We start from the raw sequence: 12,112 nt of genomic DNA on the forward strand, positions 1-12,112 counted from the left end.
AAGTGATCATTTAATGACTTTTCTCTTTCCCAGCAAGTAACAAAACCTACTTAAGAGGAAATCAAAGTGAAGTTCCCTTCTCAGTGATATTTTGTGTATCAATCCATGAAATCCTGGTAATGGTTTAGGCTGACTCTTTCTGAAATAAGTTGTTTTAACTGGTCATAGATCTCTAAAACTAGACCAAATATACATTATTAACCCAGGTGGTGATTCACTTATCTCACAAACAGTTTCTGAATTGATACTATGTGCCAGATACTGTGTGAGGTCCGAGACATAAAAAGTATCAAGACACAGTTATTTTCCTCAAGAAGTTTAGGGTAGAGCTAGTGACCTAGAACCATTGCAAGCAGGTACTTGCCAAAAATTTCTGACGAGTATATTAAGGTAAATGTAGTTGTGTCTACAAGGACATAGTTGTATTATTGTTAATAGAGGAAATTTAATTCATCAAAAAAGTCTTAATAAAAGGAAAAAATCACTTCAGGTGGTGATGGTGGTGTTGGTGATGACGACGATAATAATGAGTTTGCTTTATATTGTCTGATTTATCTATAAAAAGAAAACTGACAGTGTTCTTCTGTAATAATTTGAAATTTTTCAATTATTTGAATTTACCACATCATTAAATATAGCAGGATAAGTTAGCCAGGTGTTCAAGGAGTAGAGACAGTAGTATGGTCCTCATGGAAATTCGGTAATAAGCCTTGAGTGAATTCCTGCTTTTTCAGTCTTTTAAATTTCTTTACTTTGGTTCACTTCAGAATCTGTGCTTGTGAAGGAATCCTGAATACACCTACAAGTTAAAGCTTTAACTTGTAGAATACTTTATTTTCAGGGTGATTTTCCCCGTTTTTGCAATGACTTTTGCTGATGTAGTAAACAGTGTGAATGAACAAAAACATGGTGTGTTTATGGAGGAATTGAGGACACCGAGAGAGCATTATTTTAAAATAAAAATCCTGCACCAGCACAGACTTACTTTTTCTACCTGGGTTCCAGCTCCTGCAGCCAAGATCTCAGTCAATCTCTCTAGGAGAAATTAGGTTACAGGGGTCCTCAATGCATTCCAGTCTTCCTTGGTTTCTGATGCGCAGCCTACCTGATCTGAAAGGAGAAACAAAGAAGTTAGGATTTGCAGAGGGTAATCTGGCTGCTAGGGGGAATTGTCTTCTTAGTTTGCTTCTTTGTTCTCTTTTGTGCTTAAGGCCACAATTATGGTGAAGACAGTTGCACACACCAACTTGGCATAACCTGACACCATTTAAATCTCTGCATTTGCCAAAGCAGATCTATTTTTTTTTTTTTTTGATAAAAGAATTTACCATTTGGGCATAGCTTTTAGAGTTCTATGTTTTCCTTTTCTTTACTATATATTTTTGGTTAGAAATCTATTATTTTGCCTTTTATACAGAGTCTTTCTTGGAAAATTGAAATGAGGGAGTTGATGATGGAGAAAAGGGTAAGGTGAAGGATAATTTAATTACTTTATAGAAGTCATGGAAAATATAGTAGGGACAATGGCGTTTTTAGAGCTACTTAGAATAATTGTCTAATGTCTTCTGATTTGCAAATATGGCTTTTAGAACTCGTTATTTGATTTAAACCATTCCATGCACATTTTATTTCTATGATTCTTAAATATGAAATGCTCAAATCCACAGAAACATAGAACTGCTCTGCTGTCACTACATTCTGTATTTCTCATTTGGAAAACTTTCTAAGTTGACTATAAATAAATTGTCTAGTTTTAAGTTAACGGAAACTTTTTGTTGGTGTTCTTAAGATGCTTATATGGTTGCAGGGTTGTCATGACTATATGACTATAAAGTAACAACTTTATACCTAAAGAATTGTATTCACAAAATTAATTTTATCTTTTCAAATGAGGCATTTTAGTTACAACAGTGTTCTGGACTTTTCTTGCAATAATAAAACCTTTGCGTATTTCATGCACATACAAGAGTTTAAAATGTAAAATAGGTAAAAAGTTATAAGAAGAACAAGAAAGACAGTGCCTGCTTTATAACAGGAGCTTAATATCTGTTGAGTGAACCAATACATGATACTGGCTGACATTTTAAAAATTCTTAATGTGTGATAGGCACTGTGCTAAATGTCTTTTTAAGCAACTTTATTGAGATATAATTCATATACCAAATAATTCACTAATTGGAGACATACAATTCAATGGTTTTAGTATATTCACAGATGTGTGAATCACCAATCTAGTTCAGAATTTTTCTCAAATCTACCCTTTAGCTATTCCCTCCCATCCTTTCATCCCCCCGCCAACTTGAAACAATCACTGATCTGCTTTCTATCTCTATAGATTTCTCTCTTCTGGGGTTTCATATGAATGAATCATATGGCATGTGGTCTTTTATGACTGGTTTATATCACTTACCATAATGTATTCAAGGATTATACAAGTTGTAGCATGGATCAGTACTTCATTTGTGCTAAATATCTTTCATGTATTAATCAAGACAACAGCCCCAGAGGTGGGTACTTGCGTGTTGTATTTCCAATTAACCTAAAAAGAGAAGAAGAATACACCTTGCAATAATTAGGTGACTTGCCCAAGGTCGCCTGGCCAATAAATTTCCAGAGCCAGGCCAATAAATTTCCTGGCCAGTAAATTTCCAGGAATTTTAGCTATTCCTCTATTTGTGAGATAATTCTTCTGTCTGGGGCAGTTTGAGACTTAGATGTCCTTTCAGAGATTAATGTAGAAAAGGGTCTTAGATAATTCCTTGTTGTCATCAGAGCTGTCTTGAGGGAGAGCAGAACCGTAACGGGGTCCTTTGGTGCAAGCTGAACCTTTATTCAAGAAATGTGAAGTGTATTCCAGGTGCCCTTTGGAGCACAAACTGTTGTGAGAAAGACTAAAATAAACAGGTACTAAAACAGTAGTGGATTCTTACCAGGCTAAGGCTGTAGTTTTCCCTAAGGCATTGAAGTAGACGCACTTTGGGGCTAGAGACCCCTGGTTTGCTGCAGAGCTTATGTGGAGGGCAGTCTGAAGTGGAAGGAAATGACTCCCATTTGCACAAAAAAGAACTTTCTTCATTGCCCCCTCGAAAAACTGGAGTCTCAGAAATGCTATCAGTTTTTATAGCCCTCATTCATCAAAATGAAGCACACTTGCTTTCATAAACCTCTTTCAGGGTTTCTTTTCATACTTTTAGTTTTCCCTCTTCAAGGCATTTTGTTGACTTAAACCTCATTTCACTTATACGAGAATACCAGGTCAATAAAAGGATGGAGAAGACACTAATGTCAGACTATGTTTTGCTTAACCCTGTGTATTAGTTCATTTTCATGCTGCTGATAAAGACACACCAAAGATAAGGAAGAAAAAGAGGTTTAATTGGACTTACAGTTCCACATGACTGAGGAGGCCTCAGAATCATAGCAGGAAGTGAAAGGCACTTCTTACATGGTGGCAGCAAGAGAACATGAGGAAGAAGCAAAAGTGAAAACCCCTGATAAACCCATCAGACCTTGTGAGACTTATTCACTGTCATGAGAATAGCACGGAAAAAAGAAATGGGACCCCTTGATTCAATTACCTCTCCCTGGGTCCCTCCCATAACACATAGGAATTCTGGGAGATACAATTCAAGTTGAGATTTGGGTGGGGACACAGCCAAACTATATAATTCCACCCCAAGCCCCTCCAAATCTCATGTCCTCACATTTCAAAACCAATCATGCCTTCCCAACAGTCCCCCAAAGTCTTAACTCATTTCAGCAGTAACTCAAAAGTCCACAGTCCAAAGTCTCCTCTGCGACGAGGTAAATCCCTTCCACCTATGAGCCTGTAAAATCAAAAGCAAGCTAGTTACTTCTTAGATGTAATGGGGGTACAGGTATTGAGTAAATACAGGCATTCCAAATAGGAGAAATTGGCCAAAACAAAGGGGTTACAGGACCCATGCAAGTCTGAAATCCAGTGGGGCGGTCAAATTTTAAAGTTCCAAAATGATCTCCTTTGACTCCAGGTCTCACATCCAGGTCACACTGATGCAAGAGGTGGGTTCCCATGGTCTTGTACAGCTCCACGCCTGTGGCTTTGCAGGGTGTGGCCCCCCCTCCTGACTGCTTCATGGGCTGGCGTTGAGTGCCTGCGGCTTTTCCAGGCACATGGTGCAAGCTGTCAGTTGATCTACTATTCTGGGTTCTGGAGGATGGTGGCCCTCTTCTCACAGCTCCACTAGGCAGTGCCCAAGTGGGGACTCTGTGTAGGGGCTCTGTCCCCACATTTCACTTCTTCACTGCCCTAGCAAAGGTTCTCCGTGAGGGTCTTGTTCCTGCAGCAAACTTTTGCCTGCCCATACAGGTGATTCCATACATCTTCTGAAATCTAGGCAGAGGTTCCCAAACCTTAATTCTTAACTTCTCTGCGCCTGCAGGCTCAACACCACGTGGAAGCTGCCAAGGCTTCCACCCTCTGAAGCCACAGCCCCAGCTGTACATTGGCCCCTTTCAAACATGGCTGGAACTACTGGGACACAGGGCACCAAGTCCCTAGGCTGCACACAGCATGGAGACCCTTGGTCCAGCCCACAAAACCACTCTTTCCACGTGGACCTCCAGGCCTTTGATGGGAGGGGCTGCCATGAAAGTCTCTGACATGGCCTGGAGACATTTTCCCCATGGTCTTGGGGACTAACTTTAGGCTCCTTGCTTCTTATGCAAATTTCTGCAGACAGCTTGAATTTCTCCTCAAAAAAGTGGGTTTTTATTTTCTACTGCATCATCAGACTACAAATTTTCCAAACTTTCCTGCCTGTTTCCCTTTTAAAATGGAATGCTTTTAACAGTACCCAAGTCATCTCTTGAATACTTCTCTGCTTAGAAATTTCTTCCACCAGATACCCTAAATCATCTCTCTCAAGTTCAAAGTACCAGAAATCTCTAGGGCAGGGGCAAAATGCCACCAGTGTCTTTGCTAAAACATAATAAGAATCACCTTTGCTGTAGTTCCCAACAAGTTCCTCCTCTCCATCTGAGATCACTTCAGCCTGGACCTTATTGTTTATATCACTATCAGAATTTTTGTCAAAGCCATTCAATGAATCTCTAGGAGGTTCCAGACTTTCCGATATTTTTCTGTCTCCTTCTGAGCCCGCCAAAATGTTCCAACCTCTGCCTGTTACCCAGTTCCAAATTCACTTCCACATTTTCGGGAATCTTTTTAGCAATGCCCCACTCCTGGTACCAATTTACTGTATTATTCTCTTTTCATGTTGCTAATAAAGACATACACATGACTGTGAAGAAAAAGAGGCTTAATTGGACTTACAGTTTCATGTGGCTGGAGAGGCCTCAGAATCATGGCAGGAGGTGACAGGCACTTCTTACATGGCAAGAGAAAATGAAGAAGCAGCAAAAGCAGAAATCCCTGATAAACTCATCAGATCTTGGGGGACTTATTTACTATCACAAGAATAGCACAGGAAAAACCAGCCCCCATGATTCAGTTACCTCCTGCTGGGTCCCTCTGACAATGCATGGGAATTCTGGGAGATACAATTCAAGTTGAGGTTTGGTTGAGGGCACAGCCAAGCCATATCACCCTGTGAGGGTCCTCTATTACCTGGTCACTGTTATGTGTTTGAATGAACTAAAGACATAGAATTTTGTAGAACAATCCTGGAATATCACTATGGGCTTCACAGGGAGAACGTCAGTCAGTCTCTGAAACCTCTATAACCCTGGCAGGGGGGTGCCCACTAGAGTTGAGCTGTGGTCCGTTATCCAGGGCCATGTATTGTGGGACTTCTCTGAAGCACCAGGTTCTCATGTGACATGTGTATCTGCCACATGACTCTGGAAAGTAAAGAAAGATTTGTGATCGTACCATGCCAACCAGTCAGATCTTCGCAGTAAAGGATTGAGCGTGCACTTGGTTAATTCAGCAAAGTCCCAGTGGTTACCTTTCCTGTGCCAGCACAGTTCCAGGAGCTTGGGACACATCAGTGAGCTGCTGATTCCTGTGATTGTGCAACTGACATTCTAGTGCCTCATGAATGTCATGACCCTTGCTTTTTCTATATTTTTTATTCTAGTGAGTATGTATTTTCCAGGCATTTCACTGATAATTAGAATCTCTATCTGAGGGAAAGCTGGGCACATTAAAAAAAAAAAGAATCCATTTTGTTGCCCTATTTCAGTTTTGTTAAAAAGAAATTATATGGAGCTGTGGTTTCACCTAGGAGACAAAACACCTTTTTTACATTATTCTCATATTTCAGTGATCGATGCTTACCCTTAGCATATTTCCATGGATAACACAGAGCTGGCCTCACTTCTGGGTCTCATTCCTAATGGATTTTGTTTTCATTTTGCTTCAATGTTACTGTCAAAAAAGGCTTGGGAGATTTTCTCAACACATAAATAGAAAGGGGATATATTTTGTCGTCCCTTTCTTCAGAAGTATGATCTAGATAAATTCGTACATATTTTATTTCTACCCATCGCAACACTGCACAACACAAGCCACTTCAATTACCTCAGCAACAAGCTAGCAGTACAACTTTATCATTTCAGTTTCTCATCTTTTCTCTTTGACTTGATGTGTGTTCTATGCAGTATATCAACAAAATCTCATCAACCCCAGCCTCCTTGAGGCTAATAAATCTCAGTCACAAATTAATCTCACACAAAATAAAAAAAGGAAGATCACAATAGGAATCTCAGTCACAAATTAATCTCACACAAAATAGAAAAAGGAAGATCACAATAGGAAAAAGCTAATGGCCATAGTCAGTCACCACTGCATGTTCTGAAATAAATACTCACAAGCCATGCTATGGAAGTGTTTAGATTCTCAACCAATATCAAGTGGATATACGTTGGGCCATCACTTTCATTTCCTTGACTACCATGATTCTGTGGGGACAATGTGACCTTTGAGTGAGTGCTCATCCAACCAAAAAGTCCTTGGCGACCCAATCACGTGAGAATTGTTCACACAGTTTAAATGATTATATTCCTCATTGAACTTGGATCTTTGGTTAGTGTGAGTCTTCCTTTTAGTGTAAGAACTGGAGAAGAGGTGGATGCATTTTCATCATTAAAATGAAAATGTCCCTTCAAACACCTAGATAGATCCAGAGTTCGACCCAATGGCAGGGTTATTACCCTCTCATTCCTTGAATAGGAAACTCGGTGATAGAAAAAGTGGTCTCCAGGCAAGAAACTAAGTCATCATGCATAAAGAAGCAAAAAGCCCTATTTTAAAATCATGGCAAGCTAATAAGTGTCAGAGGAAGTAAAGAAAAATAGGATCTGGATTGTTTGTTTCTTTTTTCTCAGCCTCCAAAGCAGAGGCCAATGTTATGAGACAATACCGCAAATGAGAACATTAAAATACAGCTTTGATTGCACCAAATGTGTTTCGTTAAACATGAATGATGTCTCTTGAGAGTTTTTCCAAATGAGTGTGGTACAAATGTCATCATAACCGAGGGCACATGGTTACCTTTTAAACGGATTTTAAACCAGTCACCAGCATGTAAACCTTGTTTATAACACATCTGTATTTTTTAAAGTTCTAAAGTGGGGCTTTGTCACAGTGCATGAAGTTGTTTGTCACTCAAAGGAAATCAAAGCCTGAACATTATTTTTCACAATGTTAGAGAAATATGGAAACTAATTAAAACGAGATAATATTTGAGGTCAAACTCAGGTTTTTAAAATTCTTTGAAGTCACTAATTAAAAATGAAAATCATATTTTCATATTGTGTTTCCTTTCTTTTTTGGTTCAGTACCTGGAGCCATCAGATTAAATTCTCTGCCTCAATTATTGCACTCAGGGTTAGCATCTGCAATTAAATTTTCTGCCATTTATTTATTCATTTCTCCCACTAATTGTGAAAAATAATTCAGAAGTGATTCAACATGAAACTGAAACAGCCATTGACAACTAATTCTTTTTATCCTCTTTGTGTGGCTCCTGGGTACCTTCCTTAAACTTGATAAAGGCTGAGACTGTAAAGATTTTTAGACATTTCAAGGAACAAAATATCAATAGATCTCTGATATAGCAATAGATCTCTGATATAGCCAAGGAATGCCTGAGACAAACAACATTGCAAAACACGGATGATTCCAGGATCAAAATGCAAACAAATATGGTTGACGGAGCTGCTACATCTTTAGTCTCAACGTGCTAACCAGTTGGCTTTGATCCCCAAATGACGAGCCTATAGTTCTGCAGGATTTTTAATTTCTTAGTCCTTTCTTTTTATTGGTTATTTTCATTTCAAAACTGGAATTTGAAGTCTGAAATAATTGATTCAGGGAATTCCTCTGATGAGGCCAGAATTTCCCTTTTTTTCATGAACCAGGTACCACCTGAAGAGACTTGCTTACCCAGTGAGACTCCAGAAGGGCCCTTCTGTTGCATTTCCCCAGATTCTCCTCCTGCCCATGTGTGTTTGTACCTAACACAATAAGGATACAGAAAACTCATTGATGGCGAGGATGCTCATCCCCTACTGTTGTGCATTTAGGTTATTTCAGATTTTTAATGAATATATGTAATTCTGTAATAACTTTCATATAAATGATATACTTTTAATATAAATTTTTAAACTATACTTTTAGTATAAATTCCTATAACCAACTAGCAGACTAGAGGATATACCTCTTTTTTTCTTTTATAAATTCTGCCGAAATCCCATCCAGAAAATCTGTACACGTTTACACTTTAAATAACTATATAGAAATGTCTCTGTAATATATTTTGTTCTGGAAAATGACCAAAATTCAGTAGAAAGAATAAGGTGAAGAAGACACAGGGAATCATGTCTTTTTTGTTGTTGTACAAAATTTGTCAAAGCCAGAGGCCGAAAACACTCATTTTTTTCCTATGAAGTTTTCAAGAATTCCTCTGTGAAATAATTTTTCTTTTAAATATTTCATTTTGATTTATTTTTTATGTTCCTTTCTTATATTTTCTCTTTCTTTGGGATATCCTTTAGGGCTTTTCCCAGATCAGAAATAGCTATTGTCAACAGTCTTCCACCGTTGGTGAAAACTTTTAGTCAAAAGCAGTTCTTAGGCTCAAGTTTATGTTTCTTTCACTTTACACAGAGTTAGAAGGAAACACTTGTCTGCCTTTAGTCTTGTAAAGGGAATAAAATCCAACAGTTTATACATTCTTGAGTAGCAGATACATTCAGGTTTAAGTATGAAAACATTCTTTAGTTCGCTTCTGTTTTTCTCTTTATGGTAATGCCGGTTTTACTTAGGCACGACATCTGGGATTTCTGTGAACATCTAACAGGTAACATCGTCTCCACCGCCAACATCCCAGCAGAAGCCGCCATCTTCTGTTGTCTGGACCTTCACAGTAACCTGATGTCTGCCCTCCTTGCTTCTTCTCCTCTTGCCTATGGTCCAGTCTGTACACTGAAGCCTGGATGATCTGCATACTGCCTGAATGAGATCATGCCTCTTCCCTGCCCAATGAATTTCTGTGGCAATTTGCATAAAACCCTGTCTTCCATGGCTTAGGTGGCCCGGCTGGATCTGGGTCTTGCCTGGCTCTGATTGCCCCTCCTTTCCTTCTCTCTTGGTCCACTCTTCTCCAGCCAAACATTCTTCCTACCTGGCTACTCTGCCATGCTCGTTCCTGTCATGGAGTGTTTTGACTTGCTGGTCCTCTGCCTGAACACTTCTTTCTCAAATCCTCATATGGCTGCTTTCTTCTCACCATTTAGCCCTCAGCTTCAGTGTTACCTCCTTTAAAGGCCTTGTCAGAGGACCCTAAAACAGTACCTTCCACTCACTTCTCTATGTCATTTACACATTTTTTTCTTCAGAGCATTTATTAGGAGATGGAATTATATTACTCATCAGCTTATGTATCTCTCTTTAGTATTGCCCAGAAGAATGTATGCTTCATGATGCAAATATCTTGTCTACTTTATTTACCAGCGCCTACAGCAGTCTCTAAAACAGAATTGGCACTCAATGACTATTTCTTGAATGAATTATCATTGGAACCTCCCTTTCCCATAGCCAGTCAATCTCCATATCCTATTGATTTGTCTTCCTTAATATTTCTTGCATCTATATGTTTCTCATTGTCTTCTGTTTTAATCTGAACTTTATGTTCTCATTCTTAGGCCACCAGATGAGCCTCTCAACTGGTCTCCTCAAGTTCATTCATCTTTTCCTCAATTCATCATGCAAGCTTTTTAGGAGAGTGCTTTGGTCATAGCATTTTCCAATATGAAAACTTCAGTGGCTTTCTGTAGCCTGAACCTGGGTGAGCAATAAAGGAAATAAGCCCTTCCTTTATTATGACTGCCCAGAGCACAGAACATCATTTTTATTAACAGACTTGCTTTCCTTCAACCACAGCAGTCAGTGTAGGACCCACGACCCCATTTTCCTGGACTCAGGGTCCTTTCGTAAGTGCAAGAGTGGGAAGGAAAGAGTGAGGGAACGAGTAACATCATTTGAGTGCTTGGATCCAGCTGTATTTGAATTTAGTCCTACCCTTTACTTATCAATTGGGGAAGCCAATGAATTCCTAGTTCAGATTAAACTCCTTTGATTTGGGCTTCTGTCACTTTTAGCTAATTCTTCTAATTAATATGGCTTGGCTTTCAAACCCTTGTACAATTTGAACAAACCTTCTCACCCTCATCTTTTTCTTCTACTCTCTACTGCTCTCAGCATATCTTCCTAATTATAATTTGTACTTTTCTACCTCTGACTTTTTCTTCTGTCATCATGCTTGGGGTTGCTTCTCCTCTTCTTTTTGCTTAAGTATTTTCTTTTCTTTAAAACTCAGATTAGATGTTCCCTTCCAAATGAAGTCTTGGAGAAGACAGCCCACACCTGTCTCTTCACCTCTCTAGTGTTTGTGATTTGTAATATTTATTTGAAAGTAACCACATGCCAATCTATATTATTGCTGCTATTCATCTTTCATGTTGTAGATCAGCATGCTGAAAATGCAAATGCATGTAGGGTCAGGTGTTTGATGTCAGTGTATGAGTTGGGCCAGTATAAGAAGTGAGAATTGGTAACATGGTGAATGGAAAGGTATATATCCTACCTAATGCCATTCTAAGTTAAAAAATTTAAAGACAGTGTTGGCCAAATGAGGCATGCAGGTTGGATCTAGTCCCTGGCAGGCTGTTTGCAACCTCTTTTATTTATTTATAAACGTTTACTTTTTATGTCTTATTTGTCCAAACATATTTCAAGGACACTGAAGCCAGGGACTTTGCGTTTATACATCCTTTATTTCCTGCAATGCCTGCAACACAATAACTACTCAATATGCAGCTGTTGGTGAATTGATGGCGCTGGCTGTGCTATAAGGTTTATTAACTATGTTATTCTCCCCACTATCCCCCCACCCCTGGCTTTTAATCTGAAATTATGTCTTAGAGAGGAGAAATCAAGGTTGAGTAGTTTGTCTTTCTTCCAGGGGATGATCAGCACCACATGCCTTAGGAACGTTCCTTTGGAAAAGAGATTTTAAAAATTTTTAAGGGGACAAAAATAATGTTCATGTTCATAATATTTTTTTTTCTGTTCATGATATGTTTTTTTCTGTTCATGTGATCAATCAGTCACCACATTTTAGTAATAAATGGAAAGAGACCTTGCAAATCATGTATTCCAATCTTCCTCCCAATGCAGACATGCTGTTTGCAACCCCATGACAGATGACTTCTATCTGAGTTTTTCCAGGCATTGTAAGTTCAATTCTTTTTTGAGAAGCCCATTTCTTTGTAGAGCAGATTTAATTAGAAAGTCTCTTCTCATAGCTAGACAAAATTGACCCTATTATACTTGTATTTATTGTTTTTAGTTCTGTATTACAAATATACAACATCTGCTTGTTGCAAACATGCACAGGTATTTAAGAAGACAAATGAAAAGGTAATAAAAAGAACTTACATCAAGCTGAACTTCTTGTATGACTTGAATTATCATGGCTTCTTAGGGAGATCCATGTAGGATATAGAAGAGAGAGAAACAGTCACAGCTACAAGTTATGCAGTGCTTAAGTTTACACAGCATTTTCAATTCATAAAGTTGTGTGATGCTCATAGCTGCAAGTTAATC

Source organism: Chlorocebus sabaeus, chromosome 18 (genome assembly GCF_047675955.1).
Source record: "Chlorocebus sabaeus isolate Y175 chromosome 18, mChlSab1.0.hap1, whole genome shotgun sequence".
Taxonomy (NCBI): domain Eukaryota; kingdom Metazoa; phylum Chordata; class Mammalia; order Primates; family Cercopithecidae; genus Chlorocebus; species Chlorocebus sabaeus.